The 14,998-nt window shown below is 36.0% G+C and overlaps 1 long non-coding RNA gene across 3 annotated transcripts in view; it reads left to right on the forward strand.

Annotated features, from left to right (window-relative positions):
• Positions 1–14,998, forward strand: part of LOC101697564 (uncharacterized) — a 433,033-nt gene that overhangs the window by 330,973 nt on the left and 87,062 nt on the right. For all 3 annotated transcript variants that reach the window (XR_015452005.1, XR_015452003.1, XR_015452004.1), the window contains 4 exons: positions 7,062–7,145; positions 7,411–7,539; positions 11,949–12,096; positions 13,442–13,487. This is a non-coding gene — a long non-coding RNA (uncharacterized LOC101697564). The remainder of the gene's footprint in view (positions 1–7,061; positions 7,146–7,410; positions 7,540–11,948; positions 12,097–13,441; positions 13,488–14,998) is intronic.

Raw genomic sequence — 14,998 nt, forward strand, 5'->3', positions numbered from 1 at the left:
AAGTCCCTAGCACCATGTTCTTCTTTTTTGGAGCTAGCAGACCATGGACTGAAAACATGAGCCAAAATAAACTGCTCCTCTTTTAAGTTATGGGTGATGGGTTTTTGGTCCCAGTGATGAGAAAGTGACTAGGACATTCTTTTAAAAATGTCTCAAAGCCTCTCTGAAGATGTAGGATAAAACCCAAACTTCTGAAGCTGGCTCCTGCCCTTCCTTTGCTACATGTCATCCACTCTGCCTCTGGCCCGGTCTCTCTATACTTCAGCCATTCTCGATTCCCCCAACTTCTCCATCATCATACACTCCCTCTTTCACTAAGGGTGGGTCTTTCTTCCTGAGACCATTTTGCTCTTCCTCTTCCCCTGACTAACTTTTATTTCACTTTTAGGTTTCAACTAAAACTGAGACTCCCACCAGGAGTCATCCTTTCCATCCTATCCTGAGTCAGGTAGGCCTGTATGTTCTGGCATAGTGACCTCCTTTCCTCTGTCAGACACTGATTATGATTTAATGTAATCATTTATTTAATTAACTATCTCACATTTCCCCAGCTAGAATGTGAGGTAAGGAAGGTTATCTTGCCTCTTATTATATCCTAAGGCTAGCAAGATGCTTGGCCATAGTTCACGTTTGATAAATAAATGCTTTGTCATGAGACAAACACACAGAAACTTTAAAACAACACCTATACAAATCTTGTTGAACAGTGAACAATGAATCAATACTCCCTGACTGAAAAGTCTTTTCTCCTCTTACCTGCATGATCAATAATCCCTCTTGAAGAGTCTGCTCAAATATCATGTTTTGTTCTCAGGGCTTGCCAAATCCTTTCATCTTTTTCTCATTTATAAACTCTTCCCTACATGCAAATTAACTCCATTCTTGCTTTACCTTTCTGGTAGCACAAATGTCTATTATGAAACACTATAGTGTCCTGGAATTGTTTGTTCATAAAAGCCCTCCAAAATGGTGAAATCTAAGACCAGTGATCACCATTCATTTTCAATTTCTAAGAATCTGGTGGGCAGAGTTTCTAGCTCATTGTAGGTGTCAAATACAAGGATGAATGAATGAGTGTGAAATTAGTGAATTAGTATCAAAGTCTGAGCTCCTTTGTCTGGTTTTTGGACACCCTTGTCAACTGCCTTTTCTTTCCTCTCTCAGATACTGGGGATCTTGACTCCTTGCTCCACCAAACAAGTCAAATGTGGCTTTGGTCATATGACATTTATTTCCTCCTCTGCACCTTTACACACACCATTTCACCCACCCCTCCTATTCCTCATGCTCCGGTACAACTCAAGTGGAATTCCTACTCACATTTAACCCAACCCCTATTATAGCTACTCATTTTTTAGTGAGTTTTTTTACTCCTCTGTCTTTCATTTATACTTTGCTTCCTTACATTTTTTTCTTCTTGAGATTTTTTTAAAAGGTGCTTTAAAAATCTCTTAAAAGATTTTGTTTTCCAAAGGTCAGCTGTACCTGTATATTGACTGATACAATAACTTTCAAAACTCTGTGGTTTAAAACAAAAACTGCTTTTAAAAATTTACTTATGTCATCTGTGTATTGTGGATCACTTAGGGCTCTTTTCTAGTTTGCCTAATGTTGGGATCTAAGATGATAGAGTAGCTACTATTTGAACCACTGCTGATTATTGGAGGGGAATAGAGCACAATAAATTATACACTGGTTCTTAAAACTTGACTGGGAAGCGACTCTGCTCATTTGTTAAGCAAATCACTTTGCCATACTTAACTCCCAGTGGTGGGAATGTGGCATTACTGTACATCTTGGAAGTGAGCTAATGATCACTTAAGACTTCTATTCATTTTGAAGGTTCATTTAGGTTCTAGTTCAGGGCTTTGAACACAGGGGTAATCAGTAAATGTGGACTAACTCTTTGCTTGACCCAAGGTACATTCACTCCACAATTCTGACTAGACTTGATTTTGTATGGTAGTTCTCTTGTAGATGAAACCCAACCTCTGCAAAAGCAGGAAAATGAACTGCACCCAAAATACAAAGGCAAAAAACACTTTGAATGCTTCAGCACTTTCTGAACTTGGCAGTGATAAAGACCTCACTAATAGTGTAGATGAACTTGATATTGTGGCCCTATTTAAAAAGCACTAAATCCTCCCTGCTAGAGATAATTGATGAAATGGCTATATCTCAATGTTTCTCTGGCAGCCACTAACAATGCTAAATTAGATAACTAGCAGCAGCGTTTTGAGGAGATGGAAGCCATCTGATACCAGAGAATAGAAAATAGAAACAGATAAAAGCATGAGAATTCTGAAAGCTATTGTGTGAGTTTTCTAAAGTTTAAGTTGTACTACCTTAAGAAGTTGAGTTGCAAAGATAATGAACATGAAAATGTCTGGTCCACATGGAAGAATAAGTACAGTGATAATAGAAACCCCCAAAAGTGCCCTGCCCTGTTCCTCAGTGTCCAGTGAACTATGTAAAAAAGAAAATGGGGGCAATATAGTATACTGTAGGATTAAAACCCTCAGTTCCATTTTGTAAAGTATAGAATGCACTGTGGAAAAAGTGCTTACCTCATAGGGTTGCTGTGAGGTGATGATTAAATAAGAAAGTGAGTGAAACAAATTTAGCTCTATGTCCAACATTCATTAAATGTTAGCTATTATGGTTATTGTACAATCTTTATTTTCTCATAGTTATTTTTAAAAGATAGTTGTATTTGTTTTATTTCAGTGACACAGGAATTAAAAATTTTCCTTTCGATAGAAAAAAAACAAATAGGAGAAATCTAGATTATCCTTCACAATCAGTATTTTCCAAACTGTCATTTGTGACCAATTATAAGTCATAAAATCAGTTTAATAAGTCATGGCTAGCATTTTAAATATGAAATAGAATAAAAACAGGAGTATACTTTTTACATTCTAAAACAAATATCTTTTTCATTAAAAATTTATTTCTTATATGTACTATACATCTTTGTTACTATGTATGGATATAGGTTTAAAATGTGAAATGTAGTTCTTATTGTGGACTGTGGTCATAAAATATGAAAGTCATTATTCCATACATGGGTCTCAGCTTATGAAAAACCCCATGCCCCAAAATATACCTGAGTTGAGTAGTTCAGGCTGGTCTTGAACTCACTATGTAGTTCTGGCTGGCCTTGAACTTGAGGTGATCCTTCTGCCTCAGCTTCTTGAGTGTTGGGATTACAGGTGTGTGCTGCCATGCTTGGCTTATCAACCACATTTGACTTGTACAGGCATAAAATTCTGAAAACGATGATGTTGGCTTATAGGATTTTAGGGGTAAGAAAAAGGAATGGGTTGGGGAAATGTCTCCCTGTCTCCTTTTACAACTCCAAATCTGGTGAGGTTCCCTTTCTAATAGCACAAACTGCAAATAATTTCAAATATAAAAAATGTGAGCATCCTTCTGAAATTCTAATGAAACCTCCTTGATTTAATCTAGCAGCCCAGCTAGTATGCTGATTTATTCAGTTTTCATCATTTGATGACCTAATCACCACTAGAGCCCCAAGCTTTGCATTTGTAAAACTAAGCACTTCCTAAATATAAAACAAAAGCAAATGAAATTTCAAAAGTAGTATATCACAATTGGCCCCTGAAACAATTTTCTTTTCTGGGCTTACAACTGTGGCAGTATGTTCAGGCCTCAAATTCTACATGGCTCTCCCTCTTCCTCAGAATATGAAAGAGCAAGAGAGACCTTGCACTTATTTTTTGTTCATTTTGGCTTTGAATTCACTGCTCTGTCATGGATGGTGTCCTGAAGCCCCATTTACTGAAGGCCTCCTGCCAACTGGAGCTATTCACTCAGAGAACACAATAGTCCGTCATTAGCAAAATCTGCTGTGTTCCCCTAGCTCTTCCCCAAAGACACAGCTTTCTCTGCAGCCCTGTCATCTGGAATCTGTGTTCTCTTACACACTTTTCCTACCTTCTTGTATTTTTATTGGTGTTTGCAAACCGTTCTCACCGCCTCCCTAGTGAAAGAAAACTGAGCTTTGATTCTTATGTTATCAGAGTCCACTGCATGTACATCACCTTTCCCTGTTGTGGTTATTACCAAGTCCTGGGTCTCTTGGAGCTTGAAGGTTTCTCTCTGCTCACTGTGAGTCTCTCTGTATCACATTTGTCATCTTTCTTAGCTATTGGGTTATCCACATATATAGATAGTCCCTGACTTATGATGGTGTGACTTAAAATTTTTCAACTTCACTATGTTGTAAAACTTACACCTGTTTAGTAGAAACCATACTTTGAATTTTGAGTTGTAGTCTTTCACCGGGCTAGCAATAAGAGACATGATACTCTGTGGATGCTGGCAGCTATGTTCAGCTCCACTTAGGTGATCACAAGGGTAAACATTTAATACTCTATTAGTGTACTTTGTTGCTAAGCTATGTTTGGTGGATTAGGAGTATAAAGTGCATTTTTGACTTAGCATATTTTAAACTTCTGATGCACATATTTGGATATGAGCTCATGGTAGGTAGAAGAGCATCCGTGTACTATTCTGATCAACTGGCCTCCCAGTTCCTAGTCTCCTATCCTTAACTGTCTTGTCCCTACCACCATCTCAGCCTCTTATACCAACATCACATTGGATACCTGGTCTTTACTAGCACCTGTTACCTCAACTATCACGTTTTAAGCAGTCTACTCCCTGGTATTCACTTTTGATATTGTGTACATGATATTCATGTATAAATAACCACTTTGTGATAAATGATATTTGTTTCATGTCTCTATGAAACTTAGTTTTTTATACTCATACACTTTCACACGTAACCAAACTACATTTGATGTTTTTGATTATGTGTAATAGATGATATTGTTAATGGCTTGTAATTAAACTGCAAAAGACAATGAATGCCTTTTGGGATCTCTTTTCTATCTCTGCCCCTCACGTCGTATGATCTGATTCACAATCTGTTCCCATCAGTTTATGCAACTTCTTTCCCATATAGTTAAAAAATTTCCTCCATCAGTCTGTCTCTTTTTCATCCTTTTCATGGACTCTGAATTGGAGGCTAAGGTGCCCTGGTAACAGTTGCTGAATTTGAGGACTTGTTTGGTTGATTTATGAGATTTAGGTCCACTACTTTAATAGTTTGTTGCAGCATACACATGTAAACATCACCTGATAAATGCTTCTTCCTTTGTAGTAAATTAGGAAATTACCAATTCATTGTATCATTAAATATTTCCTGCATATTTTCGTTCTCTCAAGAAAAATGAGAGAATGCATGTATTTTACAGTCTTTACCATTGCTTTTGCATTCAATAATAAAACAAATATTGAAATTCACTAGCTCAGCTATTATTTGGAATAACCAATTATGAGTTCATTGTATTGTAGTTATTTTAATAAAAATATAATTGGTTCAAAATACTTGGCTTGATCTTTTCATTTAGAAAGGAGATTATTTTTCACCCTGGTAGCTGCATTAATTTGTCTTGCTACTAGAATATAATTAAGTAAATTAATTCCTTCAAGATTTTCTCAAACACCTACTTGTGCAAATGAAGGTACTAAAAATGCAAAGATGTTTAAGCCATGTTTTCTGTCCTTCACCTACTTGCAAACTAATGATAAGCTAGGGCTGAGTCAGTGGTTAACCTCTCTGCAAGCATTTTGGATTTTTATTAACATTTTAAATATCATTCACAGTGGCCTATTGGCTACCTATTCACTAAACAGTTTCCCTCCACCTGGGAAATTAGCTAGATCATATTTCATATTTCCCTGAAATTATCTGTGGACCTATGACTAAGTCCTGACCAACGTATTGTGGACTGAAATTGTGCGTCCTACTTTTAGGTCTGTCCCATAATACCTCATATGATTGCTCCGCTCTTCTCTTGCTTCTGCCATCTGTTGGCTGGATGACTCAGCTCCAGGCTATCCGCAAGTTATATATTGAAGATGGCAGAGCCTCTGTTAGCTCAGATCCCTGAATGACTGAGTGAAGCTGAACCAGCCCCATTACCCGCTGCTGAACAAGGAATAAATTCATGTATATAAGAACAGTGCAATTTTAAGTTTTATCTGTTACAAATTCTAAGTTTGGAATAACTGATGCAATAATGATCAATCCCATCGGAATCAAGAGTGTGCTTTCATTTTGTGAGAAAATGGGGTTCATAATTTTTGTGAGATACATCATTATGGAAGCTAAATATGGACATTGTTGTACAAATGAAAACTATCATGAAATCTAAGATTTGTAAACTATTTGCTGTTGTTTGCTATAAATTATGAGGAAAAGGAAAAGGTAATGAGGTTATGGTAGAATCTTGGGAAGGGGATGAGAGCTTTAGAAGCGCAGCAAATGATTTCTGTGAAATTTCACGTTTTCTATATGTTTAAATACTCATAACGAGGGCTTCCCGTTGACGTTTGGCTTCCCTTATTAATTGCAAAGAGGATGAAATTAATGAACTTTTAATCCATAACTTGAAGAGTGCTTAATTAAACCTTCTTTCCTAAATCCAGCTGATTCTATATTTCAGTTCTGATATCAAGACTTCTGCTTTATTTTTAATTTTTATTTATTTATTTATTTTTGGCACCAGGGATCGAACTCAGGTCCTTGCGCTTGCGCAGCAGGCAGCAAAACCACTGAACTAAATCCCCGGCCCCTGCTTTATTTTTTATATTGTTAAGATTTAGAACATTTATTTTCTAGTCCAAAACTATAATTAAATTTTCTAAGTGCTGTATATAAGTTGATTTGAAAAGCTGAATGCTGCAAATGGCATTTACAACTTTATTATTATGTATACATTATTCACTGAAGAATTAAAGTGGCTTGGTTGTACTTCAAGAGAGGAAAATACAAACCAATGTCATTAAATATGTGACATTTAATAATGAATGCTCCAAGCATCAAGGAAAAGTGGCATCTCTTAAACTCAGTCTATAACTCAAAATCATGCTACATTATAATTTTATTCATACTTGAATGGCTTTTTGATAAAGCATTTGGTTTCCTTTCTCTGAGTTTCTAACAGTTCTCCCTTTCTTGTTACTGACAGGAGAAACATATGTTTTCATCATGGCAGATTTTTACAGAAATACATATGCAAGTGACTTTAAAAAAAAAAGAATATATATTGAAGGTAAGTTTTTAAATTGGTTGTCAGAAAAGTCTTGATTTTATTTTTAACACTTGATTGATAATTAACTGGTTATAGAAATATAGGTTCAAAGTGATTTTCCCTAAGAATCTCAAAGGAATTGTGACATTGCTGTAAACATTTGGAGTTCATATGTAAAGAAAACTGCCCAAGGTCCAAATCTCCACATCTTAGACTTTGATTTTTGTATTTATAGTTCTGAAACTTTACCAGACTATTTCTTTCTTTCTTTTTTATTTGGTAACAGGGATCGAACTCGGGACCTTGCGCTTGCAAGGCGGGCACCGGAACCACTGAGCTAAATCCCTGGCCCTACCAGACTATTTCTAAGTATGAATCATCACTCTTTGCTTGGCATTCAGATAGCATTTTCAGGGTAAGCATGCAAGTGTGCATGTGTGTGTGTGTCTGCATGTGTATTTAAAGTCAGGGAAATCATCATCATATTTTGGTATCATTTTGTCCTTATTCATTTATTGATCTTTTCTTCTTATAACTGCTATCAAGTAGCTCTTGGATTTTCTGAGTTTTTTCCTTCATATTTCCTAACTTTTTTCTCATATTTTTCCATTTTGTCATTTTGCTAAATGCTCTTGGAGATTCTGTTGTTTTATTTTCTATGTCATTTATAAGGATTCTATTTGTTAAGCATTTCTATTTGTATTTTAACTTCAGCAAATAGATTCAATTTCTAAGCACTTCTTCCTGTCTGGTAACAGCCTATTCTTGCTTTGCTATGGTAGAGCACACTGAATCTGAGACTGGAATGATTCTGAAATTTTCATAGTGTCGTTTTTGTTTCATATAGGAGAAGTCTGTATTTTTGAAATTTTTTCTCATGCTCTTGGTTTTCCATAAAAGCAAGTATTTTTGGTTCTCTTACATGTGACTTGAACAATCTTGCTTTGCTCATTTTAGATCTTTCTAGTCCAAGTTCTTTCCCATGAAAAAACCCTGCAGACTTATTATATGTGGATGGGGTGTATGAAAATACAGTAGAGGATGGGGAACAGATTGATAGAAAGAAACCTGCACAAGAGCTAAAGGAAGGCTGTTTTTAGGAGTGAAGGGCTTTAGTGTGTTTCACTCTCCAGCAGGGTGATCACACTTGCCTATTGGTGTATTATAATTTCTGTTAGTGCCTCCCCTTCATTCCCTAAAGAAGACTTATTTGGACGACAACTTATACAGCCATCTTTTCCCCAAGTGGAGTAGTTTTCTTGCTCCCTGTTTCAAGATTTTTGTGGAGGCCCTGAGTTACCACAGGGTCTGCTCTTTATCTCTATTTTTATAGTGTCATCTTGAGCTTCTTCTAAACAAAACTATACTGTTAGGGAAGACTTCTGAGATTCAACTGAGAAAAATGCTTCTATCAGCTCTCTTCTATAAGCAGGGGAAGTAGAGAGATACCCTGGCCCAGTTGTTTCAGAATAGACTATTCCCTGATGTCCTTCCTGGTTTCAGATCCAGAACTCCCACTTGTTCTACCTTCTGGGATTTCAAATATAGAATGTTTTGGGGGCTTTTCCAGGAAAAATTTCTATACTCATTTAGGGTTTTAGCAAACTTTATTCTGTTTCATATTAATATAATCTCATGTTCATGTATTGGTTTTCTAATGCTGAATAACAAATGATCAAAACCATAGTAATTTAGAACAACAGCCACTTATTATCATATGCTTTCTGTAGGTCAGAAGCCCTAGCTCTTGACTGAAAGTAAGAATGAATTAGCTGTTGTGCAGGTTGTGTTCTCATCTGGAAGCTTGATTAAGGAGGAATCCATTGTGAGCTTATGTAGTTTACTGGCAGAATTTGGTCCTCTATAGCTGACTGCCTAATTCCAAGGACCCCATTTTCTTCCTGTTTATTTGATGACTCTAGAACGTGCTCCTCTCATAACACAGTAGAAAAATCCCCTGATTAGATCAGATACATATATGCTAATCTCTTCCTTGTTCATTCTATCTCAAATGACTAAGAATCTTAACTGGATCTGCAAAAATATTATCTAATTGTGAGCATGATATGACATCATACTTTTAGCACTCAAGGAGATGGGATTATACAAGGTGTTTACACTAGGTAGCTGAATTCATGGGGCCATTTTAGAATTCTGTCTACCACAGACCCAAAGGGAGTTGAAAAGAGGATCTTCAAGAAGGAAGTTGGCTAATGAGTGCCATCAAGATTTACAGTTGTGGTGAAAAAGATACAAGCACCATAAAATGGATGGAGAAGCTGGATCATGGTTTAGTCATAATTAGGCCTTAGTCCCATAGAATGGCTCTTTGGAGTCGGGCTAAGTTGGATGGAGAGATTGTATTTCTATATCCTGTCCTTTACTAATCATTGGATTCAAGCTAACTGGTCTATAAGCTTCACAACACCCAGAAGTATAAATTTTCACTTCTTACATAGGGGTCTGGGATGTACAATAATGCATCCATAGCATAATCTTACCTGGTTGGTCAGAACTTGGCATTTACTCTTTAATCTTGCATAGTTCTATTTGTGTTATTATAACAAATTACCAGAGACTAGGAGGCTTAAACAACAAGTATTTATTTCTCAAAGTTTGGGAGTCTGAGATCACGGTGCCAGCATAATTGAGTTCTGGAGAAGAGTACCTTCCAAATTGTGGTGAGTGGACTCCTCTTTCTAACCTCAAATGGCAAAAAGACAGTGGTTAAGTCTCTGGCCTCTTATCACAAGGGCAGAAATCCCATTCATGAGGGCTCTACCCCACTGACTGAATTGCTCCCAAAGGCCACGGTTCCAAATACCATCACATTGAGGATTGGAGTCAGCCATGTGGATTTTGGAAGAAATATAAATATGCGATTCATAACACTAATTTTGCATGTTTTATACTCCTTACCTAATTTCCACTACCTCAGTAGAATTTAACTTCCTGAGAGCAGGGTTCTTGGCTATCATAATGCTTAATACCTAGATTTATTTAGTATGTATTCAATAAATATTTGCTGCTTATAAGAAGGTGCTGGCTTTTATAGTCCAGTATAGTTAGTAGGAAAAACTTCTTGTCTTTTGGTATTATTCTTTTTACGTATCTTTCCTTTCACTTCACCAGGAATATGAGAGTACTTATTTAGTCATCTAACTTGAATTCAAAGCTTCCTGGCCTATTTTTCTAGATCTCTGTCATGTTCCTATCAGCTTGTTCACTGTCTCTGACCTTCATCACCTGTGCTCCCCCTGCTTCCCATTGCAAGCAGCTAAGTCTAGACCCCAGAACTGAATTCTTTCTAGGATGCTCATTTAGTATATAGATCCAAGCTCCTCCTAATCATTCCCATTAGCTTAGATCTTGTCACAACATCCCAATTTTGTAACTCAATTTCTACAAATGAATCCTTTTCTTTTTGTTGTTCTTTGTCCCCTTCCCCTCCCCCTGCCCCACCCCATGTCCTTGTTTGGAAATCTGGTCTGGAGTTCCAGTTGCAGTTCTTGCATCTTAAATAGAACAATTCTAAATACTATGAATGTACTTGCTATCACTAATTGAGCTATGTACAGAATTGGCAATATGCTAAATGATGTCATATACTATCTTTAGTTCTTACAAGGATCCTCTAAAGGAGGGGGTTATCATTCTCTTAATATGGAGGAGGAAACAGGCTGAAAATTTCATTTCAGGGTGTAACATGAGTTCCCTAAGTTAACCAGGTAGGAAATGATGCTTCAAACTCAGGCTTAACTCACTTCAAGACCAATGCTTTTACTAATTATGTTGTCTTATCCTGTATTTCTCTAAGGCTGGCCAGCAATTGCTTATTTGTTTTCTAAGAAACAAATTTCTACAATTTCAAGCTCTTCAGTGACCTGATGCTCAATAGAGCTAAGCACTTCTCCTTGGAGCCAGAGGAGTGGTCTTGACTGACATCACCAAACTCCTCTAGACCCATGTAAAAACTGTTCTTTATGAATGCCACCATTACAATACTTACCTGGCAGGAGAGATACCATGATCAGGAATGCCACCATTGCAAAATGATCTAAAAATTCTTTGAGGGGTCAGGAGTAGCTGAAAGTTCAGGAAGATTTACTTTTTTCCTTATATATGTTTTTGCAGTGCCAGTATTATCACTTCCCAATGTTTATGTCTCAGTGTATCACACTATTTGTATCTATCTGCATACTTTCCAGTGTAATTATTTTATATTATTCTAAGATCACAGGAATTTGATAGAAATAGGAATGTTCTAAGCTTCACCAATTATGGGTTGAAATAAATGATAGGATAGTTTAGCCATAGATGTTAGTAGAACTCTCAGTGAGAGCAGAGATTTAACATATAAATTATACCTTGAAAGATGAATCTTTTAGAAAATAAAGACAAATGGTACTAATTTCTAAATAGATTTATTCCACCACCATATAACAGAAACAAAGGTTAGTAAAAGCATCCACTGCCAAATTTTCTTGGTGTAGTACTTCAGAGCTACAGCCACATTTTGTAGAACCAAGATTCTATCATTCGGAGGGGCTCATTGACCTAATTTATTTAAATCTTAGTTTACTTTGTTTTAGTAGTTCTGAAGCAATGATATTATATTTCCTTAAACTGAGGTATATCTGAGCAAATTCTGTAAAATTCAAGTACAAGTAAATTTGCTATGGCTTACCAATTATTTTACTTATGAAAATCTCAGCTATTTTAAAAATTACCATTCTTTAATTTCTTTTAAAAGTTAAAATATGTGAGTTGATGAGAGATTTAGTGTCAAGCATTTAAATGTGATTCTTATGATTTCATTTTCAGCATACTTTTACATTTGAAGTATTGTTTTATGGAAGAAATGATTAATATAAACTGAAAGAGACATTCCAGAGAACATCATTGTTTCCACAATAAGTCAATATGATTGTTGTGGAAAAACAGACATCTCCATCCATTTATAGCAAAACGAGTAAGTGACCACTGAAATGGAAAGTAACCATGATAACTATTCAGAGTTCACTGGCTTTTTCTTCTTTATATACATTCTCACAGTTTGGAATATGATGCAAAATTCTTTTATATTTCTTTATTTACTTAGCATTATTGCATAAAAGTAATCACAAGGCAGGGAATTTATCTCAGTGGTTCTGCCGCCTACCTCACAAGTACAAGGTCCCAAGTTCGATCCCTGGTACCAAAAAAAAAAAGTTTGCAAACAAATAAAAGTAATCATGAAAAAGTAAGAACTCATTTTGGAATCAAATAAAAAAATTCAAAAATCTAGGAAAGTACTAAAATTAGCTAGAAAATATAAAATGTAAATGAATTAGTATGTTGAAGTTGATGTAGCTTGAATTTGTAGTGTGTGAATCATTTTATTCATAAGCTCCACATGAGAATGATGACTCATGATGCTGTTTTGGCAAATATTCAAGCTGGTACAAATATTGCTCAAAAATGTAGTAAAAGTTGAAAAGGCATTTTAAGAAATACACGGGAAACATAGAATTCTTTCTTGACAATATGATCTGGAAAAAATCCAGAAAACTGAGCAAACATTTCCATATTCTTCAATTTGGAGATTTAAGAATGTGTTCAGTATAGTTCTTTTAAATGTTGAGATTACACTGTGCTAGGCTCTCCAGTCTTTGTCTATTTTCACATCAACCAACAAATAAAATGTTCTAACAAAAAAATGAAAGCATGAAATGACTATTATTTTCTCCTTTGTTTTCTAAGCATTTAGGCTTTCATACGTGACCAATTATTTTTTTTGGATAACAGACAACAATGATCAGGTCTATGGGAAAGGTCCTGTGTAAGCAGCTCATGCAGAACCTATGATCTCAGGAAAGAAATATGCAAATTGAAACCACCTGAACAGCTAGAGAGGAAGGACATTTTATAAAGGACTTTCCATCTATTTCAGTTAAGGATTTTATTGCACAACTCAATAGATTTAAATTTCTGCTCATACTCAGTTATATACTTATGCATTTTATAGATTATTAGTAAATCTAGACTTACCTTTGCTGGAGGTCAGTTCCCATGGTTCTCCATGAGAACCCTCTGGTTCATAACAGGTCAATGCTTGAATGACTTCTATTAAAGAGTATTAGCTATCATGGCTGGCTTCCATTTCTTTCTAGGGGACTGAAGGCATTTGAATGTGACAGCCATATATGAGCTTATGGAGTAGGCCTCTCACATCTGTGACAGATTTTCTACTCTTTTGATTTAGATCACAGAGGGCATTTTCCAATAGCAAATATTTCTGTTAATATAACTTACCATTTTTTTGTGGTTTGCTCTAGATGTCCCCCCAAAGCCTCATATTCTCAGAGGAAGCACTTCTGGAAGGTGAGTGAATTAGGGACACTATAGCTAACTTGTTGTAGGGAGGTGGGGTCTGGTCTGAAGAGATGGGTCACTATTGGTGTGACCTGGAAAGGCATAGCTTCCTCTCTGGCTCATCCCTTCTTTCTCTGCTTCCTGGCAGCCATGTTGTAAGCAGCTTTCTTCTGCACAGGGCCTTCTCCCATTTTGTTTCTGTGTTTAAACCTGCTGAACACAGACTGAAACTTCTGAACTGTAGGGCACAATTAGCCTCTCCTCCTTTAAGTTGTGGGTGTCAGGCATTTTGTCTCAGGAGTGAGGAAAGTGACTAAGACACCATTTTAGGAATCTTTCTGCACAGTTGTGGATTGTATCACAGGACATGACCATAGGAAACACATACTCTTGTCTCCCCACAGAACTGAGTTGGGTTCTGCTTAGGTACAGACCTTGGGGAGATGGGAGCCTGTTTGTAGATAGGATGACTGCTAATGCTTGATCCTAGCAGCAGTTGTTCTTTAATGATTGGTGTGGTGTGAATGGCTAGAAGAGCCCAAGTGTCACACAGATGTACCTCAACCTCAGAAGCAGAATGCAAGTTATCTAAGCAAGCTTCATATGTATATATTTATATATAATATATATTTATATATAATATATAATAATATATATATATATAAATATATATAATATATGTGTGCAACACATATATTGTTCTCTTAAAAAAATGAGCCTTGAAATATTTTTTTAAAGTAAAAACTAAAATCTGAGTTCTAAATCTATGTTGCTGGCTCAGGCTTTGTTGACAACTAAAATTAGTTTTTTGAGGAGAAAGTAGCTAAAAGACTCAACTTGATGTTATTAAAAATTGAATTATATATGAAGCTATTCACCTTAGAATCAAACTTTATTCCCAGGTCATCTGAACAAGTATCTGAAATTGCCAAAGAAGTGCAATGATACAAGTTCTTGGAGAGTGTCATTTGGAAAACTGACCAATAAATAAAATGAAATTTCAGGAGTTTTGAGCGGTAATAAGGATATCAATAAATGTGAAAAATCTTGCCAGGATTTTTTTTTACTGGACATAAGCCAAAGCTAAGAAAGAATCCTGATACGCAGCAGTATAATGTCTTATAAAGAACTGACATTGTATTTAGGTCTCAGATGTCCTCTGAGAACTTCAATAATTCTAGTATAGGAATACTTTTAGTATTGAAGGCAAACATATTGTTTGTAAACAATTGCTTTCTGGTTTCTTATAGGATATGACTTCTGTGCCAGTTGTTCATTTACTCATTCACTTATTCCTTCATTTAGTGATTATCAATCAGCTTTTGGGACTGAGAGAGGCATTAGTGATATATAGTCTGTGCAATCAAAGGGTTCGTTGTGTCTAGCAAAAGACATGAATTATATATTTTTGCAGGTTTTTTCAGGTACAAATTACAATAATATTCTCGTGAACATAGAGAGTAGAGTAGTAGTTACAAGAGCCTGGAAAGTGTATGGGAGAGGGAAGAATGCAGAAAGAA

This window comes from Heterocephalus glaber, unplaced genomic scaffold (genome assembly GCF_053883595.1).
Source record: "Heterocephalus glaber isolate CG9 unplaced genomic scaffold, H.glaber_assembly_v1.0 deba00001442, whole genome shotgun sequence".
NCBI classification, from domain to species: Eukaryota; Metazoa; Chordata; class Mammalia; order Rodentia; family Bathyergidae; genus Heterocephalus; species Heterocephalus glaber.